Raw genomic sequence first — 13,124 nt, 5'->3', positions numbered from 1 at the left:
AACGCAGCAAGGCAGGCAGCATCAGGAGGGACAGGCAGGAGGCTGGGGGAACACAGCAAGGCAGGCAGCGTCAGGAGGGACAGGCAGGAGGCTGGGGGAACACAGCAAGGCAGACAGCATCAGGAGGTGGAGAAGTTGACATTTTGGATGTAACCCTTCCTCAGGGCACATTGACTTGTCCTGATGGTGCCCGGTTTGCTGTGTCCTTCCAGTCTCCTGCTTGTCTACCTTGGATCCCAGCATCTGCAGTTTTTTTTTCTGTCTCCTGAAACCATTAGCCCATGGGAGAGGGTAGTGGAGAGGGTCCCAAAAGCAGACTGTCTCCCCCTTCCCACTCAGCCCACTTTGTGAGGCCATTCCTAAATTCACTGATACTTGCATGGAATTTTTAGGTTATATTTCTGAAAATATATATTTGGGGTGGCTCAGTGGTCAGCACTGCTGCCTCACAGCGCCAGAGACCCAGGTTCACTTCCCACCTCAGGCGACTGTCTGTGTGGAGTTTGCACATTCTCCCCGTGTCTGTGTGGGTTTCCTCCCACAGTCCAAAGATGTGCAGGTCAGGGTGGGTTGGCCATGGGAAATTGCCCATAGTGTTAGGTGTATTAGTCAGAGGGAAATGAGGTTAGGGGAATGGGTCTGGCTGGGTTACTCTTCGGAGGGCCGGCGTGGACTTGTTGGGCCGAAGGGCCTGTTTCCGCTCAGTAGGGATTCTAATCAATGATTCTTCTAATCAATATTTACGTTGGACACAGTTCCGAGAAAACTTACTCAGCTGATTCCTGAGGTCAGGCATTGTCTTATCAGGAAAACTTGAGTCTTTCTTCTTTTATTTTCATTCATTTTTAAAATTCACTCACTGGGATGTGGGCGTCTCTGGCAAACTAGCATTTGCTGCCCCTCCCATAATAGGTTGTGTTAAGGCTGTACAGGATACTTATGTAATTCTGTGTTCAGTTCTGGTCTCCCTGCTATAGGAAGGATGTTGTTAAACTTGAAAGGGTGTGGAAAAGAATTTACAAGGATGTTGCTGGGCCTTGAGGGTTTGAACTTTAGGGAGAAGCTGAATAGGCTGGGGCTGTTTTCCCTGGAACGTCGGAGGCTGAGGCGTGACCTTATAGAGGTTTATGAAATCACGAATGGATGGGGTGAATAGTCAAAGCTAGAGGGGCTAAAACAGAAATTGCTGGCTGCATCTGTAGAGAGAAATCAGGGTTAACATTTCGGATCAAGTGACCCTTCATCAGAACTAGGGGGCAGAGATTTAAGGTGAGTGGGACAAGTTATAAGAGGGACCTGAGAAGCAACTTTTTCACACAGAGGGTGATGCCTGTATGGAATGAGCTGCCAGAGGAAGTGGTGGAGGCTGGTACAATTACAACATTTAAAAGGCATCTGGATCGATATATAAGTAGGAAGGGTGTAGAGGAATATGGGCCAAATGCTGGCAAATGGGACTAGATTAGATTAGGATATCTGGTCGGCATGGATGAGTGGATAGAAGGGTCTGTTTCCATGCTCGACATCTCTATGACTCTATAACTCTAATAAAAAAGGCAGTTAGGGATCAACCCCCTCGCTGTGGGTCTGGAGTCACATGTAGGCCAGACCAGGTAAGGATGGCAGATTTCCCTTCCTAAAGGGCATTAGTGAACCAGATGGGGTTTTCCAACAATTGTTTCCACCAATTGAATTCAAATTTCACGGACATATAAGATTTGGAGAGGGCTGACATAGTGGATGAGGGAGTATTTGTCCCTTGTACTCAGGTGGTACAGATGAAATAGAAGGGGTCTCTCAGACTGAAATGAGGACAAGTTTAGTCCCAACAATTTTCTTTCATACTTTGCCTCATGATGGTGATTGTTTGAAGTGGGGAAGGGTGACACAGAATGAAATGTTATTGAGAGTAGGTCAAAATGTGGAGTCTAATGTTGGTCTGCAGATGCAGCAGGTAGTTAAGAAGGCAAATGGAATATTGTCCTTTGTTGGGAGAGGGATGGAGTTTAAAAACAGGGAGGTTAGGCTGTAGCTGTACAGGGTGTTGGTGAGGCCACACCTGGAGTACTGTGTACAGCTTTGGTCTCCTTACTTGAGAAAGGATCAACTGGCCCTGCAGGGACTGCAGAGGAGGTTCACTAAGTTGGTTCCGGAGATGAGAGGGTTGGCTTATGAGGAGATATTGAGTATACTGGAACTATACTCATTGGAATTTAAAAGAATGAGAGGGAATCTTATTAAAACACTTAAATTATGAAGGGAATAGATAAGATAGAAGCAGGGAGGCTGTTTCCACTGGCAGATAAAACTAGAACCGGGGGTATCGCCTCAAAATTAGGGGGAGCAGGTTTAAGACTGAGCTGAGGGGGAACTTCTTCACCCAGAGGGTTGTGAATCTGTGGAATTCCCCGCCCAGTGAAGCAGTTGAGGCTTCCCCCGTTGAATGTTTTTAGGGCAAAGAGAGATTTTTGAACAGTGAAGAGGTTAAGGGTTATGGTGAGCAGGCTGGTAAGTGGAGCTGAGTCCATGATAAAGATCAGCCATGATCTTAATGGCAGAACAAGTTCGAGGGGTGAACCGAATTTTGTCTGAGGGTCTTTAGTAGTTTGGCATTCTTTTCTACCCCGACAGTGAGTAGCGAGGGCTGAGTCACTGAATATATCCAGGGCTGACTGAAACAGTTTTCTTCAGATTTGATGAGAGTCCGCGGTTGTGGGAGAGCAGGTATTGAGGTTGAACTCAGATCAGCCATAGCATTAAGCGATGGCAGAGGAAGCTTGAGGGGCTGAACGGCCTGCTTCTCATGACCTCGCGAGATTGTCATGGCCAAACTGTTCCAGCACCCGGACACTGTCACCCCTCCAACTGGAGGCTGTGGTGTGACGGTAGAATGGGACCCAGAGTGATTATCAAACACACCCCTCTACCCCCAGGTCATCGCAGGTCAGAGATCACATGTGGGTTTGTCTTTTTATTCTGTTTGGTGTAATTTGCTGATCTACTGTGGGAACCCTCAGCCTAAAGGGGCCTTTGGTAAATAGAGTAACAAAGGGTTTGATGGATACACACCAGAGGGCAGCAGAGTCTTTCCCTTAGAAGAATCATTTTGTGGCTGGGAATCATTTTGTGTCGCAGTTCGTTCTGTGGGACTCTGTGCTCTACGGGCTGTATCCTGGGACGTACACTGAGACAAACATTGACTGCACCTGGAGGACCATCAACTCAGTGAAAGATGCTCTTTGCTCGGCCTGAAACTTGCTGGTCTTCCAGAGCAAGGAGTTGACCCCGACCGACTGTTGCAGACTGGCACATTCGAAGGTCCAGGACTAGGTGCTGAGGGACGCACTGAAGCCTGGGGCAGCTGCTGCCAAAGGGGCAGTGGGGAAAGACCACCGTCTGAGATCTTCCTGCTGCAGTACAATGAGGGTTCACGCAATTGATAGACCCACTTGCTGCCTCCAAATGAACCAAATGTGTCTTGCACAACTAGACATGTTCTTTTTGTTTTACAACTGTAGAGAATGACTGAGAAATATCAACATTTCAACTTTTTTTTGTTTATTTTCTCTCTGCAAAGATTGGATCGAGCTGATTTGGAACCTGTATACATATTTATAGATCATAAAATCATAGAACAGCCTACAGTGTGGAAACAGGCCCTTCGGCCTAACAAGTCCACACCGACCCTCCGTAGAGTAAACCACCTAGACCCATTCCCCTCCCCTATTATCCTATACTGACCCCTGACTAATGCACCTAACCTACACATCCCTGAACACTATGGGCAATTTAGCATAGCCAAATCACCTAACATTTTTATGAATAAAGTATATGTTTAGAAAGTTGTGCAGTTGAGAGTGTGATTTATGCCACACTGAAGACTGAATTTAAAGTATTGGGAAAGGTGTGTGCCAATATAATAGTTGCATTGTTTGTGCCATTTTGAATGTGTGAATAGAGTGAGAGGTCTCTGTTAACATTCGGATCAAAATAAATCCAACGTCGATGCAGCAATGCCCAGCAGAGGGCACACTCAGTCAGAAAATTAATGGTTTCAGTCCCACTCTCAGCAAGTAATCCGTGACCCTGCCAGTCCTGGGGGAGAGCTGCGCAGTCTGAGGAGCACAATCTCGAAGGAGAATGGGGATGTCTCCCTGACAGAATGATGGTCCGCATGCAGTGATTTGGAGATGCTGGTGTTGGACTGGGGTGTACAAAGTTGAAAATCTAGCACCAGGTTATAGTCCAACAGGTTTAGATTAGATTACTTACAGTGTGGAAACAGGCCCTTCAGCCCAACAAGACCACACTGACCCTCTGAAGAGCATTTCCCCTACATTTACCCCTTCACCTAACACTACGGGCAATCTAGCATGGCCAATTCACCTAACCTGCGCATTTTTGGACTGTGGGAGGAAACCGGAGCACCCAGAGGAAACCCACGCAGACACAAGGAGAATGTGCAAGCTCCAGACAGACAGTTGCCTGAGGTGGGATTTGAACCCGGTCTCTGGCGCTGTGAGGCAGTAGTGCTAACCACTGTGCCTATTTGGAAGCACTAGCTTTCAGAGCGCTGCTCCTTCATCAGGTGGTTATGGAGTATAAGATTGTAAGATACAGAATTTGTAGCAAAGGTTTACAGTGTGATGTAACTGAAATTATATATTGAAATTATAACAAACAATCCAGGTCGTTTTCAATATATAATTTCAGTTACATCACACTGTAAACTTTTGCTACAAATTCTGTATCTTACAATCTTATACTCCACAACCACCTGATGAAGGAGCAGCGCTCTGAAAGCTAGTGCTTCCAAATAGGCACAGTGGTTAGCACTACTGCCTCACAGCGCCAGAGACCGGGTTTGGACTATAACCTGATGTTGTGTGATTTTTCACTTTGATTGGGAGAGAATCTGTCATTACTGGCACAGGTTCTCTGTCAGAACTTGCAATGCGCAAAAACAACTCCATTTCCCTTTTCAAAACAGTCACCACACTCCAATGATGCTTCAGCAGTAGCCAAAATTCCTATTTAAGTGTAAGTTTGTTTTAATGACGAAAGAGCTTGGAGTTTTAAACAAAAAAGAGCATTACATTGGGCAGCACAGTGGGTCAGTGGTTAGTTCTGCTGCCTCACGGTAAGAAATACTTCCAAATAACTCAACGCAACTCAATCTTAGTCAAAACCCGTACAATACACCCCACAGGGATATCGATGGCGTAAGAGAGTTGTAACTAGCATGGTGGCTCAGTGGTCAGCACTGCTGCCTCACAGCGCCAGGAGCCTGGGTTTGATTCCCGCCTCCAGTGATTGTCTGTGTGGCATTTGCATGGTCTCCCTGCGTCTGCGTGGGTTTCGTCTGGGTACCCTGTTTACTGAAGAAGGGCTAATGCCCGAAACGTCGATTCTCCTGTTCCCTAGATGCTGCCTGACCTGCTGCGCTTTTCCAGCAACACATTTCCATCTCTGATCTCCAGCATCTGCAGACCTCACTTTCTCCTACCCTGTTTACTCCCAAAGCTTTGGGGAGGCAGGGTTAGGTGGGTTGGGAGAAAGTGAGGACTGTGGATGCTGGAGAGTCAGAGTTGAAAAGTGTGGCGCTGGAAAAGCACAGCATCCGAGGAGCAGGAGAGGCGATGTTTCGGGGATAAGCCCTTCACCGGGGCGGGGGGGGGTGGTGGATTGGCCATGGGTGGGAATTGCTAGGTTACAGGCAGCGGGCGCAATGCTGTTTAGAGGTTTGGTGTGGACTCGATGGGCCGAATAGCCTACGTCCACCTTGTAGGGATTCTAAATTCTCCTCCAAGAGGAAATATCCGCAGCCTGTCAATAATCTTCAGGGCCTTATATGTTTTAAGCCTCTTGCTTTTCTAAGCCCCCAGTGAGTCTATCCACCCTCGCCCCTAAAGCAGTGCACCCATTCCAGCTGAGAGTCTGGGAAAGCTACTCTCTAACTGTTTCTGATGTATTTATAACCCTCCTTACATCAGGATACTAAGAGCACATGAAATAGATTTACTAAAATATCACCAGAAAATGAGGAACTGGATTGTTCTCCATTGAACAAGGGCGGTCACAAAACAATCAATAAAGGTGATGACCTAGTGCTAGACTCTTAATTTACAGGCCCTTATTCATTGAAGTCTCAATATTGGATCACTCTGGATCAAGGAGGGGCCATGGCCTAGTGGTGATATCACTGGGCTATTCATCTAGAGAACCTTCTTGGGCTCGGGGGACCCAAGTTCAAATCCTGGTGATGTTGGTATTGTAATCGAGAGTGTCGTTCTGGAAAAGCATGGCATTGAGGAGCAGGAGAGTTGACATTTTGGGCATAAGCTCTTTATCAGGAACCTAAAGGATTCCTAATGAAGGACTTTTGCTCGAAACGTCGACTCTCCTGCTCCTCGAATGCTGCCTGACCTGCTGTGTTTTCCCAGCACCGCACTCTTCAACATATACATGACTCCAGGCCCTTGGCCAATTGATTGACTCTGGGCCAATGGGATGGGCAATAAATCAGGCTGAGCCACGTTCCACATCCTGTGAATAAATAATATTAAAAGAGTCAATAATAAATAATGATGAGGGGTTCTAACAAAATAATCAGAGAGATGATTACCATTTCTCCCATGAAAGCTGGCATGTCTCTGGGTGCTAGTCCGAATTGGCGATGACAATTCCCCGATCGTGATAAGTAGGCCTTTCAGCCCATCGAGTCTGCTCTGCCATTGGACTCATTATGTGGATGTGGTGGTGTTAGATTGGAGTGGACAAAGTTAAAAATCACACAATACCAGGTTATAGTCCAACAAGTTTATTTGGAAGCACTAGCTTTCGGAGCGACGCTCCATAACCACCTGATGAAGAAAGCTTCCACATAAACCTGTCGGACTATAACCTGGGTTTTGTGTGATTTTTAACCAAATAAACCTGTTGGACTAATTTGTGCGATTTTTAATATTCAATTCTTTATTCATTCACACAATGAGGGCATCACTGGCTAGGCCCAGCATTTATTTTATTGCCCCTCCCAGAGGGCAGTTAAGAGTCAACCACATTGCTGTGGTTGTAGGCCAGAGCAGATAATGCCCTCAAGGGTATTAGTGAACCAGATGGGTTCCTCTATAGCAGAAAGTGGGGACTGCAGGTGCTGGAGATCAGAGTCAAAACGTGTGGTGCTGGAAAAGCACACTAGGTCAGGCTGCATCCGAGGAGCAGGAGAGTCGACGTTTCGGGCAAGAGCCCTTCATCAGAAGTTCTTTGTCAGAAGGGTTCTTCCCCCAACTATCAATTCATTAGACTCATAAACCCAGATTGTTATTGAATTCATATTCCAACATCAGCCCTGGTGAGATTCGAACCCAGGCCCCGAGAGGACGTTACCTCTGTACTCTCTTGTCAATCGAAACAAAAACCGTGTAACTCTGCCCTGAATATATTCATTGACCCAGCCTTCACTGCTCACTTGGGGGACAAATACCTGGGTTGAAAAAGAGAACGAGAGGGGAAAATTACAGTTTTATTTTAAATGACGGTGAGTAAGGCCCTGGAGTGTTGTGCCTGAGAGTTGCTGGTGAAAGCATGTTACAACACGGTGACTTTGTCTCACCTCGGTAAGTGGAGAGAAGCTGGTGATGTTCATCAGGAAGTGAAAAAGTGCATTTGTGTTTGAACTTCAAGGATGTGGGTGTTGTATTACAGAACCCACACACTGCTTTCATATGTCAGGATTTACAGGAAACCAGTAATACGACAATTATTATTAATTCAAGAGAAAACAGGGGAGCTGGGATAGATAAGAGGCAGATAAAGGATTGCTCAACACCCAGGCAATAGTCAGTAACTGGCAGCTTCTACGTCAATAGTTTATTGCAACTCTATCTTGCCCTCTGCTACCCAAACCGGAGGGAACCTCAGTAACATATCGATCCAGTGGCACGTCTCTGTCCCAGATTGGCTTTCAGCGATCGTCTTTTCTTTCCCTTCCCCCTCCCCTCACGTTTGCCTTTCCTGAGGTGGGATTGACAGACTGTCCCTGGCATGTGGCCTCTGTGAGCTGTGCCAAAAGCAAGGAGGTTCACAACCAATCACTTTCACGCGCGCACTCCAATGTCCATCACTGACGCACTCACGGTAAGGCACACAGTCACTCGGACACACACAGATCCCCAGCCTCATTATAGAATGGTGACAGTGTGCAAAAAGGTGGCCATTTGGTCCTTCATTCCGTTCCGGCCCTCTAAGGCCAAGGCCAGTGCAGAAAGAGGCCGTTCGGCCCATCAAGTCTGCACCAATCCTCTGAAGAGCATCCCACATGATCCCCATACCCCTGCAATAACCAGGGCTAACCCACCTAACCTGCATGCTACAGATAATTTGCCATGGCCAGTCCACCTAGCCTGCAGATTGCTGGACACTGTGGGGCAATTTAGCATGGCCAGTCCACCCTGACCTGCACATCTTTGGACTGTGGGAGGAAACCGGAGCACCCAGAGGAAACCCACATGGACACGGGGAGAATGTGCTAGCCTGAGGCAGTGCTAACCACTGAGCCACTGTTTAACGTTGCACATTCCTTCTTTTTCAGGTAATGATCCAATTTACTCTGGAAAGTCTCGATTGAACCTGTGTCCACTATCCTCTCTGCTAGCACAGTCCCGCTCCCAGCCACTCGCTGAGTGAGAAAGCATTTCCTCATGTCAATGTAGCTTCATAGAGTCCTACAGCATGGAGACAGGCCATTCGGCCCAAATCTCTCCATGCTGACCAAAATGTCCGTCCACGCTAATCCCATTTCCCTGCATCCCTATCCATGTATTAGTCCAAATGCCTTTTAAATATTGTTAATGTACCCACCTCAACCACTTTTGCCAATCACCTCAGTTTCTCTCCATCTGGTCTACACAGAGCCCTTGTGAATTTCATAGAATCCCCACAGGACATTCGGCCCATCGAGTCCATAATAACCCTCCAAAGACCATCCCACCCAGACACCCCCACCACCCTAACCCTGTAACTCCACATTTCCGATGGCTAACCATCGGCGACACGGTGGCACAGTGGTTTGCACTGCTGCCTCACAGAGGCGCCAGAGACCCGGGTTCAATTCCTGCCTCAGGCAACTGTCTGTATGGAGTTTGCACATTCTCCCCGTGTCTGTGTGGGTTTCCTCCGGGTGCTCCGGTTTCCTCCCACAGTCCAAAAATGCATAGGTTAGGTGAATTGGCCATGCTAAATTGCCCGTAGTGTTAGGTGAAGAGGTTAATGTAGGGGAATGGGTCTGCGTGGGTTGCTCTTCAGAGGGTCGGTGTCGACTTGTTGGGCCAAAGGGCCTGTTTCCACACTGTAAGCAAGTAATCTAATCTAACCCGTGGCCATTATGGGGCAATTTCCCCATGGCCAATCCACCTGACCTGCACATCTTTGGACTGTGGGAGGAAACCGGAGCACCCGGAGGAAACCCACATGGACACGGGGAGAATGTGTAAACTCCACACAGACAGTCACCCGAGGCTGGAATCGAACCCGAGTCCCTGGCGCTGTGAGGCAGCAGTGCTAACCATCGAGACACCTCAAACAAATCTCCTGTCAGCCTTCTCCTGTCCAAGGACAGCACTAGCTATAATCAACATTCCTCATCGTCTACCTTCCCTGTAATCATTGCTGCCGTTGACTCCGCGCCTGATTGTGGCTCCCAGTACCTCAAATCAATGCAATCGTCTTCTCTGAGCAGGAACACGGTTCATCACTGCAGCTTCCTCGTGAAGTTTATTCCCACACTCACTAGCTCATAAGCACAACTCTTAACATGCAAATCACTGGACAGACACTGGGAATAGCAAACATGGCTCAGTTTTCTCTCTCTTGGTCTGGGGCACTGTAACAATTACCAGATTCTGAGATTTGTGACTCTCTTCACGTTTTTATCCCAGATTTGTTCCCTAGCTCCCCTCGGCGCAGGTTCACCACATTAACTCCAGAGGTGAAAGGCTTGTCTTAAGAGGAGAGATTGCACAGTTTAGGCCGTAGAGTTTAGGAGGAAGAGAGGAGATCTGATTGAGGGATTTCAGATGCGAGAGGGAGTTGGCAAAGTAGATGTCAAGTGGGGCAGTCTCGAACGAGAGGTTATGGCTAAGGGGTAGATTTAAAACAGGGATGAGGAGAAATGATTTCTCTCAAAGGGCTACGAGTCTGTGGAATTCACTCTCCGAGAGTGTGGTGGGACACTGAGTAAGGAGGAGATAGACAGATTTTTAACTAGTAATGGGTTAAAGAGCAATGGAGAGGGGGGCAGGAAAGTGGGGTTGAGGCCAAGTTGAGATCGGCCATGATGCTATCAAATAGCAGAGCAAGCTCAAGAGGTTGAATGGCTGACAGTTCTTATGAATCAGGGTACGTCGACAAAATTCCATCTCTGTTTTCAAACTCATGCATTCTACACTTGATTCCTGTCATCAGAAATTCCTACACCCAGATTTTAATCTCCGCTGGTGAACATCTGTCGAAACTCCTTTTGTTTTACCGTCATTTCCCGATTTAACCCCAAGGCAAAGCTGTACCTTCCCTTCCCTTGAAGAGACCTGAATTTATGTAGCACCTTTCATGATCTTAGAACATCCTGAAGTGCTTTGCTGCTGGTAAAGGGTTGTTTGGAGTGCGGCCGCCATGCGGGCCAGTTTGTGCACGGCAAGATCCCACAAAACACGGGCGTGGCCAACTCCCTGTCGCGATGTTGATCGAGGGACAGATATTGAGCGTGGCTTTGCCCCGCGCCTCTTGAGGTGGTGGTCCACGGGATCTTCACTGTCCGCCTCATTTCAGTTTAATATCTCGCCCGAGCGTTGGGCGCCTACGGCAGTGTGGGGTACACCAACCTCCTGCTGTCGCCAACTGCCTGGAGTTCCATGCCGAGCCTCCAGACTGCGAATGGGCCTCTCGCATCCTCCGGAGAACTACCAGCAGCCCCATGCCGCTGTGAGCGAAGGATCAGTGAGGTTGGCAATGCGGGGTGAGGTGTAACATGACGAGGGATCAGTAAACGCTGAAGCGAAAGGTTTTGATTCTTGTCTCAAGGTTTTTTCCTCTTGTCGTTCAACTTAAGAACCAGGAGCAGGAGTAGGGCATCTGTCCCCTTGAACCCACTCCCCCACTCAATAAGACCATGGCTGATCTTTATCATGGACTCAGCTCCACTTAACCCCCCCCCCCCGCCGCCCACCATCACCCTTAATCCCTTTACTGTTCAAAAGTCTACCTTTGCCTTAAAAACATTCAATGAGGAAGCCTCAACTGCTTCACTGGGCGGGGAATTCCACAGATTCACAACCCTCTGGGGGAAGAAGTTCCCCCTCAGATCAGTCCGAAATCTGCTCCCCCCCTTATTTTGAGGCAATGCCCCCGATTCTAGTTTCACCCACCAGTGGAAACACCCTCCCTGCTTCCATCTTATCTACTCCCTTCATAATTTTATATGTTTCTATAAGATCCCCCCCCCCGCCCCCAATTATTCTAAATTCCAATGAGTATATAGAGGAACCACGATTATCCAGCATTGGATTTACTGAATTTTGGATTATCTGAAAAAAGTTGCAAGGTCCCCACGTTTGGCTAACTATGTTATCTGGCATTCAATTATTCGGAATTCGATTAACTGGGCGAAATACACCCCGCCCGTGTTCTTCAGGTAATCGAGGACTCCGTAGTCCTCCTCAGTCTCTCCTCATAAGCCAACCCTCTCAACTCCAGAACCAACCTAGTGAACCTCCTCTGCAGCCCCTCCAGTGCCAGTACATCCTTTCTCAAGTAAGGAGACCAAAGCTGTACACAGTACTCCAGGTGTGGCCTCACTATCACCCTGTACAGCTGCAGAAAGAAACCTCCTCATTTTTAAACTCCATCCCTCTAGAAATGAAGGAACAATATTCCATTCGCCATCTTAACTACCTGCTGCACCTGCAAACCAACTTTTTGTGGTTCCTACACAAGGACACCAAGATCCCTCTGCACAGCGGCGCCCTGTACTTTTTCACCATTTATATATTAGCCCAGTTTTGCTGTTATTTTTTCCCATACGGTGCGCCAAGGTGTAACAGATACACCTTGCTCAACTCAGCTGCATACTCTGGGCCAGTAACAACTCGATTGCATGCACAGACTTGTGCAGGCATTTAATCTCATCCACCAAATTCCTGTGTATGTCAATCTTCGCGACGTCTCACCCTCATTTGCCTTACCTCTCACTCGATGCGCAGAACAGGAGAGTCATTTGCAGTAAGTAGCTATTGGTAGGGATGGGGGAGGGCGGGGAGTGGGGGTTATCGCCTTTTATTTGAATCCTGAAGGAGATTAACACTACTCTCGATTCATGGTTAGACAGTTGCCAAAGTTGTGGTTAACATCTCTGCCATCGTTGAAACTGGTTGTGGGTGCATGCCAGGGTTACAAGGGGAACATTAAATTCTGGAGCTGTTTCAGGTTAATCTCCTTCCCCGATCTGGGTGTTTCCCTCTCTGGCTCTTTCTCCCACCATCCAGGTGGGCCAAGTGCAGGGAAAAGGCATTAGCATGTTGAGGTGGTTGTTAATGAACCAGCATTGGCTCGATTGACTGAAGGGCCACTTTCTGCACTGCAGACATCTACAACTCTACGACATCCCCATTTCCCTGCCGGATTGGGTTCCGAGGCACAGGGACCTGGGGGAGCCTTTGGTGAGGGGACATTGCTCAGTCACCTCCACCACCCGCACCCCCCATTCGTCCCAGCATGGCCCACATCAGCTGACATCCTGAGCTCCAACCAGATGAGTAAGGGCTTTACTGGAACTCGGGGAACTGGAGGGAGTGGGGAGGGTTGGAGGGGATGGGGATAATTGGAGGAGGTAGGGGATTGGAGGGGCTAGGGAGATTGAAGTTTCAGCTGACACCTGAGCTCCAACCAGATGAGTAAGGGCTTTACTGGAACGCGGGGAACTGGAGGGAGTGGGGAGGGTTGGAGGGGATGGGGATAATTGGAGGAGGTAGGGGATTGGAGGAGCTAGGGAGATTGAAGTAGTAGGGAGTATTGGAGGGGGTAGTGAGGATTGGAGGAGGTGGGGGAATTGGATGGATTGGGGAGGATTG

This window comes from Chiloscyllium plagiosum, chromosome 41 (genome assembly GCF_004010195.1).
Source record: "Chiloscyllium plagiosum isolate BGI_BamShark_2017 chromosome 41, ASM401019v2, whole genome shotgun sequence".
Classification (NCBI taxonomy): Eukaryota; Metazoa; Chordata; class Chondrichthyes; order Orectolobiformes; family Hemiscylliidae; genus Chiloscyllium; species Chiloscyllium plagiosum.
Note: the sequence above shows the minus strand (reverse complement) of the source record.